This window comes from Amphiprion ocellaris, chromosome 19 (assembly GCF_022539595.1).
Source record: "Amphiprion ocellaris isolate individual 3 ecotype Okinawa chromosome 19, ASM2253959v1, whole genome shotgun sequence".
NCBI lineage: Eukaryota > Metazoa > Chordata > Actinopteri > Pomacentridae > Amphiprion > Amphiprion ocellaris.
The window spans coordinates 2526416-2536284 of record NC_072784.1 but is presented as its reverse complement, the minus strand read 5'-3'; the positions used below and the strand labels follow the sequence as shown (position 1 = coordinate 2536284).

General features: G+C 41.3%; 1 long non-coding RNA gene across 1 annotated transcript; it reads right to left on the bottom strand.

The window, feature by feature from the left end:
- Positions 1-393: 393 nt before the first annotated feature.
- Positions 394-932, bottom strand: LOC129347558 (uncharacterized). The gene is made up of 2 exons (XR_008599700.1): positions 736-932; positions 394-621 (listed from the first exon to the last, which is right to left on the bottom strand). It is a non-coding gene; the product is annotated as an uncharacterized LOC129347558 (long non-coding RNA).
- Between the last annotated feature and the right edge of the window lie 8937 nt (positions 933-9869).

Genomic DNA, 9869 nt, shown 5'->3' with positions numbered 1-9869 from the left:
TTAGCCCTCCATTGTAGGAGAGGCCCACCACAGTTTGTACTTTGCACATTGTAAATAGTTTTGATTTTGCTGCTGACTAATAAACTATTTTGTGACTTATGTGATTGCATCATAACTTTTCATTTTGTCTGTTAAGACACTGGTAGGAAAAGAGTCAACAGTCTGAACCAAACAATTCTGTATTCCCTAATAATGTATTTATGTTTAATGGGATTTAACATGTTTTAACACAAAGTCCTTTATGGTTCATAATTCCGTTGACTGAATTACACCAAAGCAATACTGATTTATCAAACTGGAATATTCTTAAAACAGCTGTTTTAATGTTTTGGTGTTTAATTTGTCATGTAGTCTTGCTAACCTTCACAAATAAAACAATAGCATAGACACATCTGCAAAAGGTACAAAAGTTTATTGTCAGAATTGCATTAAAGAAAACAATAGCGGTCCGGGGACAGAAAAACAGAAGTATAACGAGAAGAATAACTTTTAACTTCTGCATGACACGTAGTGCATCAGTGCATCCTGTACATCTCTGTCCTCCTCCTCTACACCTTGTGCCACTGCAGGCTCATGTGCTGCTGCTTCAGGTAAATCCCATGAAGTCTCATCAGAGAGCATCTGAAACACATACACAGCATACATATTTTAATACCTAATAGCGACAAACTGCAGCCATTACAGGGTCGTTCACAGGACTGATACACGATAGCTAGCGAACTAGCATTAGCTTACCCTCATATGTCGTCTCGTTCATATCCTCTTGTCTTCAGCTTGATGCTGCTGTATCGCCTCCCAAACTCTCCTGTGTGTCTCCTGAGTGTTCCGACTCGCTGCTCTCAGCTTTCTCTGACTCTTCTATTACTTTGAATCTGACAGAAAGCCACAGACCGAGCAGCAGGTTTACCTTCGCCTCCGTTATGTTGAGTTTGTGTCGCACACAAATGACGTTAAGGGACTTTCGGCTCGCTGTGCTATGACGACTCCACCCACGATGAGGCTATATGGAAGAACAACCAAACCGAGACAAGCCGAGTCAGATACAATAGTGGCGAACCGTACCGCGCCGAGTAGATGCTTGTGGAATCGCGGCTAAATAGGTTCACCTGGGCCATGGACTGTACCAAGTGACTGCTGAAAAACGGGGGAGGCAGGTAAAGAAATGTTAAGTTTGTTTGCAATATGGTTAACTTTTAAAGATGACTTGCTACTTTCATGTTGTTGTTTTTTTTAAACATAGTCCATATTAAAATGTCTGGCTAGTGTTTATCTGTCATTTTGCTTGGTTTGGGCTTAGTTTAGTTGTTGTATTTACCCACCACTTGTGTTTCATTGGTTTCACCGGTTAGCCTAAACTGAGTGGATGTAGCCCCTCACTGTAGCTCAGACAAAGGCGAGAACTTGAAAAAGTTTGCAGCAAAAGAGAAGGTAACTCCCAGTTTGGGGAATAACTGTATGCTATAAAGCCTCATATCGCTGTCCACAAATTTCAGATGTTTTTAGTCATTTCTGTGCAAGAAAATGAAAACTTAGAGCTGGTTTGCTGTTGCTCCTGGACAGTAGCCACGCAGTATAGGTGGCAGAAGCAACCAAATGTGGCTTTGAACTGTTGCCCCATGTCCACGTCATCAATGCTGTTGACGAATTAGACTTGAAATGTGACTTTCTGGGAGAGTAAAGCCTGAACACCGATAGACCAAATGCATTAAAGTTACATGAAGGCTCTGCTGCTAAATGACACAAGAACAATCTTTCTCCTGTGATGTTTTTTGTGTGGTAGTTCCTTTTCTATAAACAGTCATGTGACTGTTTTCTTTTCTCTACCTATGGAGGGCAGTAATGTGCCAGAATGCATCTAAACCTGCCTAAATACAAAGAAGATGAAGAAGAAGTGTGGCTAACAGACTGTATAGTAAAGATGGATGTAGACTCCAGGCCTGAAAGGTAAAACCAACACAGAAATGCCTACATTATTTCTAATGGTCAACAGTGTGAAACTCTGATTGCATAAAAGTCTCTGAGAAAATGACCCTGCTACTTTTGCGATTTGTTACCTCAGTGAACATTTTCCTCATGAGTTTATGGTCTCCATCGCTTGTTTCAGCACTTAATAAATCCACCATGATGTTCATTTTGTAAACTATGGTCCCATTTAGAGTAAAATAGAATATTTGAGGGCAAGGCTGCCTTGTGATTGTCTGGTTGCTACAGTTTCGCTGTGTGTAAAGTCTTCAGTCAGATCCACCTCCTGCTTGTCATGTCTGGTTTGAAAAAAGCAAGAGGGTGACAAACAAATTCAGAATTTTAGGCTTCCAAATGGTGATGTCACTGTGGTTAAACTCATCTTTCATGTACAGTCTATGGGACATTGGAGATTGGCCGAGGTAATTTCCTCAAACTGCTGGCCACTCTAGCTTTTGTCAAATGTCACTTCAACAGCAGGAAGTAATGCATCTGTTAATATTTTCTGCTGCAGATGAATTCACATTTGGTGCACTTATGAGTATTTAAGGTACCAGGACAGTGCTGTGAGTTTAAAAGAACTGTCAATATCTTTTAAGGCCTAAGTGAACTGAAAGACTAGCTATGCTAAGCTTTTGTTAGCATAGCATAGAAAATTAGTTAGTTTACATTGCATTTTTTAACATAGTAGCTAGGGCGCAGAGCTAATGTTACAGAAGAAATGTGGTTATTTGGATTTACATATTGGGCTATGCTACGTTTGTGTTAGCGTCGCATAGAAACTAGTGAGTTTGTTTCAGTTTTTAATAAAGCAGCAAGAGTGCAGGGCTCATGTTGGGGAAGAAATGTGGCTATTTGGCTTTCCATACTGATGGACGAACTGTTTCAAAGTGAGATTCTGGTCGTTCATCAGCACAGACAGCTTCTCTCTGTGAAAGAGTCCCCGCATCTGGTCTCTCTGTCAATTAGGACATGCTAAGCTTTCCCCTAGACATTTTTTCTGTCCTAGTAGACTTGCTAAAATTGGTTCATAAATACTCTGGGGTCAACTGGAGGGTGAGGGCAAGATCTGAGAACACAGCTGCTGAAACTGTTATCATCTGTTCTTTCATCTTATTTCTTTTTTTTCTTCTTTTTTGTGTAGACATTGCAGTTCATGCAATGGTCAGACGGCTTCAAAAAGTAGGCGTGCATGCTGAATGAGAGTTTAATTTTAGTAATTCTGTTATTGCGGTTGTCATAATATTGCCTTCAGCAAACATTTTGCTTCTAGTTTCTTCTGTGTTTAGAGGTTTGGACTTTACGCATTGTATGACTTCAAATTAGACTGAGATTCATAATGTTTGATTTGACAAGCTGGAATGAATTTCCCACGCTGCAAACTGCCGTTACTTGTTTTGGCACCTGAACACAGTCAGCTCATGTTTCGATTCAGCGTGTAAATGCCAACAGACTTTAACAGGCTATCTAAACAGAGTATCGGCTTTAGTTAGGTACACCCTCACCTTACGACTTCACTTTAAATGGTGTCATTTCTGATCATGTCTCTTTATGTCTTGATGTAAAATCATTGCTCTGGGCTGATTTTGAACATGTCTTTACTGGATTGTTGTTGCTGCTGTTGAGCCGAAACGTACAGCGTTGATGTGCTTTTGTGCTTTCAGTTGCATAATGGTTGCACCACATATCCTGCATTCCTCCAGAGCATTGTCTGTATGCTGAAACGATACGGCAACCTTTTACAATGTCAACATCATGTTTACAGTATGCAAAACATTTACAGACGACTTTCTGATGTGGCTAGAACTGGAATATACCTTTAAAATTCACAGTTATGCAAACAATGTGGCTCACTCACAGATACCTCTGTCAAAACCTATTAGACAGTCAATGCATTAGAGTGTGAAAGCCAGTGGGGGAAGTATCTAGTTGTTTTTCTTACTGTATTAAAATCTTAAATACTAATTGTCTGTAGGAAAACAGCTGCTATTAGATTCATAATGTGATGGACTAATGTTTAAGCAATTCAGCACAGTACTGCAGATACGATACATCCTAGGGGTTGTGACGTGACTTTTATGGTATAAAAGAAAACATGCAATTGTGAACGATTTTTGGACTTTGTTACTTTTTGTAGCAAGGATAATCCCGATTTATTTCATTCTGTCATTTTTCCATTAATGCGATTACTGTCGGTGGTGCTAACTTTGCACTTTCTTTCTCCATTGCAGAGATTCAGGAAAAAGAGGAGTCACACAAAACAATGTGCGAAGGCTCATGGTGCATCCATTTTGTTTTGTGCATTGGGGATTTCCATTCAGGGATGGTTGCTTTAAGCTGCAGGGAGCTTGTAAGTATTATCCTGATAGATGCTGTTTTCTGCAACTGCTCGACTGAATCGTCTAAATCTCTACAATAAATGTACAGAGTAAAATAATCTGGAATTACTGCTTAGATATTGGACTATTTTTTCGCTTGGATTGCAAACCCGACTCAATACTAAGAAATTTTAGGGCCATCCATCCAACCATCCATTTCCCAGAGTCGGGTCACGGTATCACCTGGCTAAGCAACACTTTCCAGTTCCTCCTGGGGGATCTGAAGGGTCAGATGAGATATTTAGTCCAGTAGCTTCTGGGTTTACCACAGTGGCATAAAGAAGCAGTGACTCTTCTTGAAACACCTTTTTGTACTTCATAGTCTGGGTTGTCAGAGTTCCTCACCTTGTATTAGGTTGTGTTTGTTTTTTTTTACCCAGATGGCATATGGTCTATTGTAAATAAATATATTTTTAAAAAACTTATATATTCTCTGAGATTCATGAAGTACATTTATGAGAACATATTCAGAATTTGCAAAATAAAAACAACTTTAATATCCGTTATGTGCCTTTTACTGCTTCATCTAAGACACTGTGCTCTTGAAAGATCTTTTAGTTGTCATTTTGTGTTACGCTGTATAACACACCCGAGTTAAATTGCCTGTTGATGTAACCAGCAATGTCCTTACATGTGTCATCCAGGTCATGTTGTATGTAAGCACACAAACATTTGTTATTTTTCTCATAAGTTTAGCACTTAAATCCTGGGTATACTACTCCGCAAATCTATGGAGTTGTTATTGCTTCGGATTTTTTTTTAACTCAGAGCTCAACCTGAAGTCTACCAGTTGAGAAAAACGACCTGAAATCTAACTGAAATATTGGAGACTTCTGGCACTTACTGGCCATTTTGACATGTCATAGAAGGAAAAGTACTGGTGTAAATGAGAAAAAGATGGCTGAGTTCCATGTAGCTGCTTCAGTTTCAGAGCTCTGGTATTGCATGCAATGGATCATTGTCACACTGTCATGGCATGTCTTACTGGGACACCTGAAAAGACACAAGCTCGTGCTAATGCTATCAGTAACACCTGTTTTTTTTCCCTGCAACGACAAGTTACAACGTTTGCTGTGAAAATGACCCATGGCCACCAGTTCCACCTCTAACACACTAGGTTGCATTGGCCTGCTGGAATAAAAGAGCTGCATCTCTCTGCTAGCATACACATGACTGATGCACACACCCAAAAACCTGTTACCATTTCGTTCATTTTAAGAGTACGATTGGATCATTTTACACATTAATTTAGCTCAGTAAACCTGCAGCGTCACAGCGCCAGATAAGTGGAGGTGCACTTGAAACCTCGACTTGTACTCTCTTGCATACATGTGCAACATATGCAAAGTACAAACATGCAAACCCATCACAGTCAGTCTCTCTCTGTCTTTGTCTCACACACACCCTCCCTCCTCCCTCCCCTCCTGTGTGTCATCCACATACACACCTAAGGAGACACACGTGGGAGGGTTGACGCCGCGCTGTCTGCAGTGCGTTGAGGAGTATTGTTATTAACTGCAGTGTGAATAGAGGCAGCAGTACATCCCCTGCTCTCCGGCTGCTGCAGAGCTGCAGGGCTCGCCTTTGTTCTGCGCTCCATAATGGCACGCCATAATTACAGTCTTAGCAGAGAAGGCACACAGGCAACGTCTACCTTACCCCTCGCCTCACCTCACCTCACTGAGGTGCACGCAGGTAAACACCTCTTCTGTGTGCGTTCTCATATCAGTCTGGGATGTGTGTCACGGTCACGAAACATGTTCACATGCACTTATTGTTCTGGGAATATTCTAGAGGTGCCGTCCTGCTTCTCCTCGGTTTCAGCTCGAATCATTGACAAAGTTCATTGACATAGAATGAAATCACTTAATGAAACTCTATTCTGTTCTAATGCATCTATGCTAATGTGCCAAAACATTATATTCAACCCTTGCTAAATGGCCCTTTCACACTGGATGGGATGATGGGATGATGGTACTACCGCGATGTGACGGCCATTCAGTTCAGTGGCTTGAGTGCCTGTTCAAATATGTCAAACTTTTGGTGCAACATGCTCTGACATATGCCCACATGGCCAATAGAAATGAAGCATCTCCGTTGTTCAAGTGTTTGCAACAAACTTGTAGCTTCTTGCTTGATAGGATGAGGTGATGTTGTCCTGCAGGAGGTTTTGAAAACTTGTTCTTTTTTGCTCTGTGCTCTGCTACTTTGAACCCAGAAACCAAAGGACCAAATACTTCGTTTCTTTGATTGCAGCCAAAACAGTTCTGACCTGCCAATGCACGGACTCAATGAGACCTCTGAAGGTGTCTCATGGTGTCAGACACTAAGACATGAGCAGCAGATCATTGAAGTCCTGCAGCTGTTGCATTGGAGGAGATCTGACATGTTCCACTACATTACCTGATCCCCTGTAAGTGGTTTATCTCTCCAAGGACACCACTATCAGTAGTGATTGCTGACCCATTATGCCTTGCGGGTCTCTGAGATGCTCAGTCATCTGACCTGGCATTCTTGTTAAAATGATAGTACATATGTGTGCTTTAGCATTTGACTATGGACTCATGGCATCTATTTCTGATGTTTGCAGATTTCTCTGGATCGATTGGACAGAAATAGGTGCTGCCATGTTGAACTGGTGACGTGGTATTGCAGTCATGCCTGGTTATTGATACCAAATTGGGAGCTCAGCATATCTATTTTGAAGAAAGAGCAGATTTGTAGATAGCAAGCTAGACAGTCGGATGCTATACACAGATCAGCCACAACATTATGACTACTGACGGTTGAAGTGAATAACTTTGATCATCTTGTTATAATGCAACATTCTTAAACCTTGAGTCCTGACATTAATGTTGATGTTTGACATGTACCACCCTCCTAAACATTGCAGGTCAAGCAACCCCCCACCTCTCCATGGCAACAGCAGTCCTTGATGCCAGTTTCCACCCTCAGCAAGACAATGCACCCCGACACACCACAAAAACTGCTCAAGACTGGCCCTGGGGAACATGAAAGGGCTAAGCTGTTCACCTGGGTTCCACACTCCCCAGATCCAGATCTTACTGAGCATCCAAGGGATTCCCAAGATCAGCCTGATCTAGGTAGGTCCCACCCTGCAATCCACAGGATCCACAGAATTCACTGACACAGAACATCCCCAGAAGTCCTGAGTCCATGAACCACTGGGTCAGAGAAGTTTTATCAGCATAAAGGAGACCAACACAATATTAGGCAGGTGGTCAGAATGTTATGCCTGATCGGTGTAAATCATGATCATTTAGAGAACTGTATTTTCTGTCTTCTCTTCTCCAACAAACAAGACTTTAGGCTCAGTAATGTCCTAATGCAGGTGGGGACTGTAGCTTTTATCAAATGTTACCCAAACCAGAAGAAATACTACATTTATGAGGGACTATCTTCAGCTGCGGATTAATACACATCTGGTGCAATAGTACACATTTAAGGGCAGTGGTTGTGAGTTGACAGAATAAAAAATAAACTACACCGAGCATGTTCATGGCCATAAATTAACTCACTCATTATGGGATGACAATGGAGCTCTGTGGCATAAATGACTTGGATATACTGATATACTGATAGCAGAGTTTGGATATCAGAACAACACTTGTTCACAGGTTCAGCCATTGTTTTGACATGTCATTGAACTGGTGTGAGTTTATCTGCCCCCGTCGGTCCCTCTTCCACACTGCCCCTGAAGGTGTAAACTGACCTGCACATGTTCCCACAAGCGGCTCCATCTCTCGCTGCCGGACAGTAACTCATCTCCCCCTGACACCGGATGACAAATTGCCTCCCTGCAGGGCAGCAAATCAGTGTGGCTGTATGAGTGCAGTTATTAGACTGTGTTACTGTTAATTCATCTCTATACGGAGCCAAAATGACTTCAAAATAGCCAGAATACATAGAAAACGTTTGTGTTAAATGTGACAAATACACAGTGTTGTAGTTGCTTTCATGTACCGAAGGTTCAAGAAGAATCTTGTCATGTCTAGTACCTTCTGAGACTGAAGGCCTCTTGGCTCTGAGCAGGAAGGAGAACCCTCACTTGTCAGACTTGCACAATTGAGTTTTAAGAGGCCAGTAATCTGCTCCCACATTGCACCTTCCTCCTGCCCTGCCAAGTGACTGCTTCATCTTTCAGTCAGTATTAAACAACAAAAAAAACTGAAAGAAAATCTGACGACTTAGCAAGACTGTGCCACTAAATAACAGCATTGACACAGCGGAGGAGGGTGTGCCCGGCGCTGAGCAGAGGTGAAGGCAGGGAGGGGAGGAATGTTGGCTGCAGATGAAAGCTGGAGCACAGGCTGGGATGTGTAATAAGTCTCCACACATGAGCCTGTTGGTATAATAAGCCGGATCCTAGAGAAAAAGAGGAAGAAACATGCCAAAACATCTCTGTCTGCCGTGTGTGTCTTTCTGTCTCTTTGTCTGCACAACCTTCCAATTATTATTTTTTCCAGCTGGCACGGCAAACACTTTGCTGTCAAGGCTGCAGAGTTTCACTCTAATCGGAGATGTTTAACAGTTGATATCCCTCGCCTCGTTCATGCTTCACACTCAATTCAGCCAAATTCACCGGCATTAAAACATAAACAAACCCTCGTACATCGATCATGTGTGTAATTCTCCAGAAGGATTTCACAGATGAATGTCACAGAAGAACTGTCTGTACATGCAGTAAAGCTAAAAGTCTGGCATCAGAATCCCACTGGATGGACAGAAGTGTGATCAGTATTAAAGCAGCATTTTACTGCTGTAGCTGCTTGAGGCTAAGCTAGTTTTCACCTCTTAACGTTTAGTCTTTTTTTTTTCTCACTTAAAAAAGAATAAAAGCTGCGAGGCCTTTTGGTAATTGGACTCTAACGATCTTATTACAAAGTAAAAACTTGCTGTTTCGGGGGTGTTTATGTCTTAAGATGGTCCACTCTGGGAGAATGGTGAGGCTTTGTGCCTTTCAAAATACACTGTCAGGAGTTTTACTTGGTTTTCTTAACTGGGTTTACTCCAGTCATTTCCAGGCACCTCAGACTCTAATTTGAATTCATCTTTTAACTTTTTTCGAACATTTTCTTTTAAAAGGATGCACTTATTTTGCTTTTCTGGTAAGATTTCGACTAGACAAGTTTCTGAAATGTGTCAGAAGTCCCCAACTGTTGACTGGTTTAAAACTAAACAATGCACATAAGCTTTTACACTATTAGTCAAAAGTTTGGACACACTTTCTCATTCATTTGAATTAGAAAGTGCGTCCAAACTTTTGACTGGTAGTGTCTGTGTTTGGATATGATCTCAATCTAACAAATTAATCTAGCTGTCACATAAATCTAGATCAGTGTTTTGCTCTGAAATGTAGTGAATGATAAAAGAAGAATTAAATTGACATACAAATAATAATTAATCCAAAATTTCTTGAGCAAGTCTCTTTAAACAGGCCCCAGTTTACCACCAGTCTCACCAAGAAGGGCCTTTATGGTGAATTTGTTGCATTTATTTCTGCATTAA